Source organism: Vigna angularis, chromosome 9 (genome assembly GCF_016808095.1).
Source record: "Vigna angularis cultivar LongXiaoDou No.4 chromosome 9, ASM1680809v1, whole genome shotgun sequence".
Lineage (NCBI taxonomy): Eukaryota > Viridiplantae > Streptophyta > Magnoliopsida > Fabales > Fabaceae > Vigna > Vigna angularis.
In genome coordinates, this window is record NC_068978.1 from 6,810,479 (window position 1) to 6,819,695 (window position 9,217).

A 9,217-nucleotide genomic window follows, 5' to 3' on the forward strand; every position below is an offset into this window, starting at 1 on the left:
TGATGTATATTTTGGAAGTTTAAATTTTGATATATATATATATATATATATATATATATATATATATATATATATATATATATATATATGTTGATTTGTGAGTTTAATTTGAATGTATGTTATATTTGAGCACTTTAAAACCTTAGAAATCTTTATATATGTATAAAAATTGTAAAATTTTATACTAAGGTTGCATAAAGACTTTGAAATCATGTTTTAGGTTTTATGGCTTTTTGATATTTTTCTCATGCAAAACTAGCAGAAATAAGAATATTGGTCTCAACCCTTTTCGCTACAAAAATTGTACTTGATCATTTTCTCTTAAGCGAAAATAGTACTACAAATAAAATCTATCTATGTTAGATTTTCGTTAAATGAGTTCAAACGAAAAAATTTCCATTTAAGCTAAAATTAATTTGAAAAAAAAAAGAATCTTTTTTTCTTCTATATATGTTGTTTGTTGGTTGTTTGTTTTAATTGATTTAAATATAAATGTTAATTATACATGCAAATATTGATTTTAATTATTTATGTGATTAGTTTCACATGATAAATTGTAGACTTATTTATTTTAATGAATGAAATACTATATTGAAATATTTAGGTTACGTATTGAATTGGGAATTCATGAAGAGATATTATAAATATGTTGTATGCTAGAATATCTGAGTCGAGCGGTTGTCAACAATAAATCGAACGATCGACAGAATGATCGTGATATCATAAAAGATAATGCTAGTGAGACAATCGTCATACCATATGCTCATCAATGTCGCCCCTAATATCGATCGTCTTAATAGCGATCATCTGTTACTTAAACCAAACGATTAGCATGGGTCAAATTAACCCAGTCAAGCTAAGAGTCAACAGACGCTCGGTCAGCTTTATTCAGACTGGGTCAATTAACTCGGATAAACTAAGGAAGAAGCGGTTACAAATATCTAACCATGATAGTGCAAGTTACGGAACTAACCAACCAAGTATCAAAGACGAGGATCAAGATCAAGTGACTGGATTGTCCAACTAACCAGATTTTTAGGTAAACGGTTCATCTTACTTCTAGGTTAAATACGAAAAACTTAAAGGAAAGATGTACGTTTTGGATAATTCAGGAAAAAGAGAGAAAATATTGATTTTATTATTGAACCAAAAAGGTTCCGTCATTCCTTTTTCTGACTTGAGCGTCGGAGTGCCTTCATAGGTACCCATTCCATTCTCCCCGAAGAGCCCTGTGCAAAAGGAAGATATAAGGATAACTACATTGCGAGAAGGTTAAGATGTCATTCATCAGGTTCGCATCTCGGTCCCAACAATTATACCGAAACATATGTAAATATTGGAATCACATGGAGATAAATATTAGTTAGTGAGAATTGAAGGAGGTTTTTATGACCTAATTTGTAAAGTAAAAAAAAGTGTATGAAGGATTTATCCAACCACATGAGTGGAAAGATATTCTTAATATGTAGCTTTGTTGGGTTGACAACTTAAATGAAGATAATGTAACATGTTCATATCTCTGAGTCTAACTTAATTTCCATGTTTTCTAAAAGTAGAGTCGAGTATATCTGAATATTGTTGTCATTAGTATTTTGACATGTGATGTAGCTATTAAGCTGATATTTAGACACTTGATTCTATTGTTGAATAAATTAATGGATTGTAATTGTATTCATTTTAGGGTTAAATATGTTTTTCGTCCCTTAAGTATCACACGATTTTGGTTTTAGTCCCTACTCAAAACTTTGATGGTTTTTAGTCCTTTTAGTTTTGAAACTATTATAATTAGTCCTTAAAATTAAACGGCGTTAAATTTTTGTATGAGGTGGCTAACAGTGAGCCAGGTGTGTGTCACGTTTGGGGTTTCTCATCTCTTTCACACTCATCACTGTTCCCTCTCTGAGTCTCCATTTTCATCCAAGCCAACAGCTACATTGGCAACTACAGAAGCAGTGGTTTCACCAAGACCAAACCTAACAGTGGCCGTCACCAAAAGCAGAATCAGAGACCATTTTTCATATCCATATTCTCCACCATCCAACAAAAACCCAGATTCAAAATCTGCTATTTCTTTCAATTGGGGAAAAGTAGTTTTAGTCGAAGATTTCGGTGAAGGATTTCCGGCTCCATGTCTGTGAACGCGGCGGAGGCCTCGATGGACAGGTTGACGTCGCCGTGCTCCCCAAACTCGTGACGCGTGAGGGCCAATGCAGTGGCCGGACCCATGTCGCGTGTCGCGTTCTTCCTCTTGGCACCGCCGTCCGAAACTACATCGTTGGTGTCGCAACGCTTCATATTAGGCACCACGTTTTCAACCATGATAATCGGAAACGAACGGGGAAAGAGATAGAGATAAATTAGATTGGAGAAAAGATAGATAGTAGAGAGGACAAGACTTCCCCTCTATTTATTTCTTCCCTGATATCCCTCCTTCACCTTCCTTCGCATTTGGTGAACCTAGACCCCATATTTGTTTAGGAGTAGCGGGACCAAAGATTTCAAGTCAGAACTAGAGGGGAGTATTCCTGCGAAATGGTCATTCTTGCCATTGAATATAATAAAGCTGGAAAGTGTGGATCCAACCAATTAAGTGCATCCTGCAAATATCATAAAGTACAATAAATAAAAAGAAAACCAACGTGGCAGATAGGGGAGAAGACAACTTGGATAAAACGTGGTCTCGCCGTTTGCCACATCTACTAAAAGTTAACGCCGTCCAATTTTAAGGACTAATAGTAATAGTTTCAAAACTATGAGGATTAAAAACCATCAAAGTTTCGAATAGGGACTAAAACCAAAATCGTGTGATACTTAAAGGACGAAAAACATATTTAACCCTTCATTTTATTATGCCAATGAGATGTAAATAGAATATGTGTATAATTTGATTTATAAGCATGTATGAAAGTATTTTCTAAAACTCTAAGTTTATCCTATTTTGTGTTATATTATTTTTTATCAATTGTGATAGTTTTGTGTTACATGAAAACAAATGATGTTATAAGAGGACAATCTAAACAAATATGAACTAAAGGTAAAAATTGTGAGAACTCCCAATTTTTACTTTTTTTTCCTTTTTATTTTATACAGAAAACTCTTATCCTAAATATCATCTTCCCCAACCACACTCACATGTCTCGCTTCTTCTTTCTCACTAAGAGAGCACAACAGACAAAAACCCCAACTTCCCTTGTCGTCGATTAGCTTCTAGTGAGATCCAATCACCATTTCCATCATCACCAGTATCCATCACTCTAGTTGATTTATGGTCCTCTTGACAAGAACCGCCACACATCAACCGTGGCCACTGACTTCCATTGCCACACTCACCGAACAAAGTCGCCTCCATTTTAGCCCTTGGAATCCTTCAACATGAGAGCTTGCGTGTCTTTTTGTCTTTGTCATTATAACTATCACCACATTGTCTCATCTCTGGCAAGCTTTGTTTTTTGTTGCCTTTCACCACCAGACCTTCATTGGGCTAGACCTTTCTTTATCACACACCACTTGTGTGATGTCAAAAATGGATTTTTTTTCTTATTAGAGAATATTACACCACCTTAACTATTTATGAAAATATTTCACAAAATTCTTTTTTATTCATAAAGCTGATGTTTTACATAAGTGTACACCATAATCATACAAGATAGACTTATATTACATACATCTTATTTCTTTATTTATTTGTACATGCATTTACACGTTACATGTTCATTAACGTTTAGTTGATACATGTATTATAGTGTTATGCGTTTAAGATGTTTACACGAATATAACGTTTAGTTTGTTATCCTATAAAGTTTCTTTTAATTAGATATTATTTCGTTTGACATTATTGTTAAACTTCAAAACAAAGATTGAGAGACAATCTTATCTTAACATGAGATTCCTTTTTACCCAACCTTATCACAATAATAGTATTATTGTAAGTACATAATGTATGTTTATATATGATACTATCCTTTCAATATATTATGATTATATTTTTATCATTAGAGAGAGAAGGGGAGAAAGGGAGGGGAGAGAGAGAGAGGGAAAGGGGGAGAGGAGAAAGAGAGACAGGTGAGTTTATATAAAAAAAGATAATGATGACTTTAATACATTAAGGTGAGTTCTAATTTATGCTCTTTTCTCCATTGAGCAAATCTATTTTCCCTCTGCATGAAAGCTTTCTATTAATTACATGTTGTCTCTATTTGTTCTTGATGAAACCTCCTCTGGTTGAAATCCTAAGATTTTATCTTGATATGTTGTTTGAGCTTTTTATTGTGTAGATAGAGCAATTCTATGGGTGAAGGTCATTTAGGGAAAAAGAGTAGTGCTAGGAAAAGTTTACAAGGTAAGGGAAGTTGATCATTTAAATTGTTTTTAAATAAAATTGATAATTGTAGAACATTTGAATGATTAATGAATATTGATGATGGTGTATTTTTAAAGCTATCAAAACGGGTAACTCGGCTCGACCCGGCCCGGCTCACCACGAGTTGGTCACTTAGTGAGCAAACCCAACTCGGCTCACTTATTAGCGAGTTGAAAAAATTTGAACCCGGTCCGACCCACCACGGGTTGGCTCACTGACTCATTTAATAATAAGTTTGTTTTAAAATAAAAAAATTATAATTTTTTTTAATTCAAATATAAATAAAAGTTACACTAAAATGATGTTAAACTCCATATGAATTCAAAATAAATAAAAAAGTATCATACAATCCAATCGTAATCCAAAAACATGTACAAAAGATGAACAAATAAGTTTTTAATTTTAATAATTTTTGTAACACTTTTTCATTTATAATATTAAAGTCTTGAATAAATAAATTTATAATATTTTTCTCTCTAAACATCTTTTTTTTTATCACCATCTACAATATAATAAAAAAATGTTAACTAATAATATTGAAACACAAAATAATAAATAATTAAATTAAATTAGGTGGGTTGGTGAGCCAACCCGGCTCACCACGGGTTCAACTCGGTGAGCCGAGTTCTAAGTGAGTCAGGTTGAAAACTAACCCGCATAAACAAATTACATTTTTTTCAAACTCAACCCGGCTCAAACCCGTGATGAACCGGGTTGACTCGCGAGTTACAACTCATTTTGACAGCACTATGTATTTTATATATGTATGAGGAGTTGATGATAATAGTGATCTTGATAAAATGAAGGACTGTGATAGAAATATTATGGTGTTAATGAATTATAGTTTTAAAAATTTGTATTAGGTTTCCCAATTTATATTTTGAAGTATTTATAAATTCATTTTAAATGTATTTTTAAGTATCTCATTATGTAGTATAAAAACTATAAAATCAAAATTTATTTTGAAATATCTTATTAATGTATGTTAATTAACATTACTAAATATTGTGTAGATATAGAAATTATATTTTTATTGACTCATAATTTAGTGAAAAATTGTTAAATTTTTGTTAACTCTCAGAGTTCTTTGAAATACTTTATTTTGGTTATAATTTAGAAACATTTTTACTTTACAATAATAAAAGAAAGACCAACAACCATTTATCACCCGTTAATTTTGGTTCTTAACAAGATATTTTGTTCATTTTTTATTTAATTTTTTTCTACAAAATACTTTATCACAAAATGACAACTCATTCAAAGAAATCCAGATGAATAGCACTCTCATAAGAACATATATCATGATTCATTTAAGATTCACAACTTATAATTCACCCAATAGGATAAATACATTTTCCTTTTAAAGTATTATAAAAAAAATTATCTTTGTAATATCCCAGATTATATAGAATCATATAACATAGTAAGTCCACATTAAAATAAAAGAGAACAGTTAGAGTAGACTGTAAATAAAGTTTTAAGCTTACCGTCATCCCAAATTGAGTCCTAATTTAAAACTTAAACGCAAATAGAGTATTTCAAAAGATAAGGAATAATTGATATAATCCTAAGGAGACTAGGCAACAACATCATCTTCCTCCAAAGTCTGCTCCAAAGGCACCTCATCCACCTCTGCTCACATCCAAGTGGATGATCATTGCAAAAGAAAAGCATACCCAAGCAAACACAAACACACAAGCAAGGGTGAGCTGGATATAAAAATCATGTTATAGCAGTCATAGGCAACATGCAAGTAAAGACAGATACAGTACACTACACACACATGACTTGTTGCACTTAAACTTGACTCGTCCGGACTTAGAATGATTGCCGAGCTATGACGGGTCGTGCAGTCGTGGTGGCCTCTACTGCTTTGCAAAGCCATTGCCAATGGGTTTCACCCTACCACACTCACGAGGTTAGTCCGTTATCACTCACCTTGGGCCATACTGGAAGCACCCAAGACTAGGACTCCTACTACTACTCACGACATGGTTCAATCCTCTTTACTTGAGAATGATCGACCATTGTAGTTCCAGGATAACCCCCAAGACTGACCTGCCATGCAAATCATTCTAAGCACTAAGGGCACCACCATGAATCTTCTCCTTGAAGACCATGGAATTACGTCCAATACTATAGGGCACCACCATGTAACCTCCCTTTGAGATTCATGGGATTACGTCCATCAATCATACTTTTAAACCACATACTTTCAGTATAATCACCTTACCACATCATACTATGCATTTCAAACATTCCACACACTTTATTCAACCAAAAAAAGAGCAAAATAAAAGACTAGACTCAAAGGGTTCGCACAGCGCACCCTGTTCGCAAGGGGAGACAAGAGGATCTCGCACGGCGCACCCCTTAGTTCGCATAGCGAATTAACTCGCAGCATGCATCAGACTTCAAACCTCTCGCATAGCGCACTCAGGTCGCTATGCGAGAGCCCAAACAGAGACCAACCCCCCTAAAACTCTCGCTCTACGCCCCACTCGCCTTTCAAATTAAATGGGCAGTGGTTCCAGACCACCACCAGTCGCATAGCGACAGGATTCGCCAGGCGAATCTCCAAACAGAGAGAAACACCCTCTAGTAATTCGCACAACACACCAGCTCGCACAGCAAATTACCCAGACAGTGAGCACCCTCTATAGGGTCTCGCTATGCGAGACAGCTCGCATAGCGACTCTACATCATCTGCAGAACGCAAATTCTGCAGAATCACACACTCACACCAATTCTTACCATTCCTAGGCCTCTGAGCCAACTTCTAAGACCTCCAATTCGAAGTATATGTTGAATTAAACATGTCTAACTGATTCTAACATCTTTTTAAAGTATTTATGCATTGATTTATACTTGAAAAGTGAAAATCTCTCAACCTAGGGACCCAAATCTAATTCTACCATTTTTAACATGATCTAGTCCAGTTTTATGTTCCTAGCAAGTCAAAATTGACCTATTTGAGCTACCCAAACAGCCCAATTGCACTCTAGACCTCCAATACTCAAAATCTCTACCTCACTTACTCTCCAAATGAACTAAAATCTTGATAAAACACCAAGTCTCCCACTTATTCAATGTTACAACAGACTTCTTACCTCAAGGCACTTCAACATAGTAATTACAGAAATTAAATACCCTCACACAGTGTATAAACATCACACTCCAATTTCACCGTTCCAAGATTCAACACATGCAACTTTATCATTCCAAGTCAAAACACAATACCAACATTAAAGCAGTTCAAAACTCAGCATACGTCACATGTAAACAATATAAAAAAATGTATCCTAGCTCCCCTTACCTGAAAAACTTCACAGCACAGCTTACAGTACCGTTCTCTACAGCACCTCACACAGCAAGGGCACAACCCCACTCTACAAATCACTCAATTGGCGATAGAAACAGCTCTTAGAGCTAGAACGAACAAAGGAAAAACTTAAAGAAGGGTACACTAGGCACATGCAACTTGCCCTAACTCCCAAACAGCGGAGAATAGTGAAGAACTACTTACCCGCTGAAGAATGAAAATCTATTCGGATGATTGCAAAGGTCTCAACACCGCGGTCACCTGAGCACCACCTAATCAACAATGCAACGGTTGAAATTGGTGAAGGGGTAGAGAAAAGACAAAGAAAAATCTAAAACTGAGTTTGTGAGAGAGAAGGAAAAGTTGTCTAATTGAACTCAGATTTTGAAAGATCCCTTCTAAAGTCATGATGTCCTTAGTTTTTATGAGTCGGGTTGCCTCAACCTAAGGCTCAATAGCCCTACATTTTCAGACCCTTACATCTTTCATCTTTAGATAATTGATTTTATTTTGGTACATGTTAATGTTAAGTAAAATATTATTTTTAATAAATAATATATGAATGTTATATTAATTATAGACTGTTATACAATTTTGATTATCACATAAAAATATTTAATATATCATTTATTAAAACAAATTACATAAATTTTATAAAATACACAGATTAAATACTTTTTAATTTAAGACTAAAACCTTTTTTTTATCCTCTAATTTTTATAAAAAAAATTCAATTAAATTCTTAATTTTTATATCAAATCATTCCGTTCTATAGATCTAAATATTTAAAATTAATTTTTTTTAAATGATTTCAAGTATAAATTTTAATGAAAATCGAACATTAATATATAAAAATATAATTAAATCATTCTTAAAATTTAGAGAACTAAATTGAATTAATAAAAATTATAGATCTAATTAATTTGTTTATAAAAATTGGATGAAAAGAAGAGATTTTACCCTTAATTTAATTTAGGAGCAAAATACAATTTTTATACAATTTAAAGATAATATCTTTAAAGAATTATGCATATAATATACTTGTTTCAATAACAAGTTTATAGACCAATATGAAAAAAAAATTAAATCATTTTTCTTTTTTTATTTATTAGTGACTTACATATATCAATATATTCATATTTTAAATTACTTTTCTTTTATCTTTTATTCTTATTTTTATAATTATTATTTTATTTCTTTACATTTATCCCTCTTATGCCTAGACTAGCTTATGGAACAAGTATTTAAAAAAACTGAAAAGTGGTTAAAAACATAAACTAAAAATACAATCTCAAGCTTCAACTAACGTTCAAACACAAATAAATATATATGGTATGAGTTTCAATTTCATTTAATCAGAAATAAGTCTTGATAATTTTTTATGCACGCTCTATCATATAAAAAATAAAATAATTTTACAGCCTAATTAGTGTTACTAAAATAAAGTTAATAATATAAAATAAATATAAAAAAAAAAAACCTTTTGTATCAGCAAAAATTAAAAAAAAATACGTAAGGACTTGTTTTTCACGTGT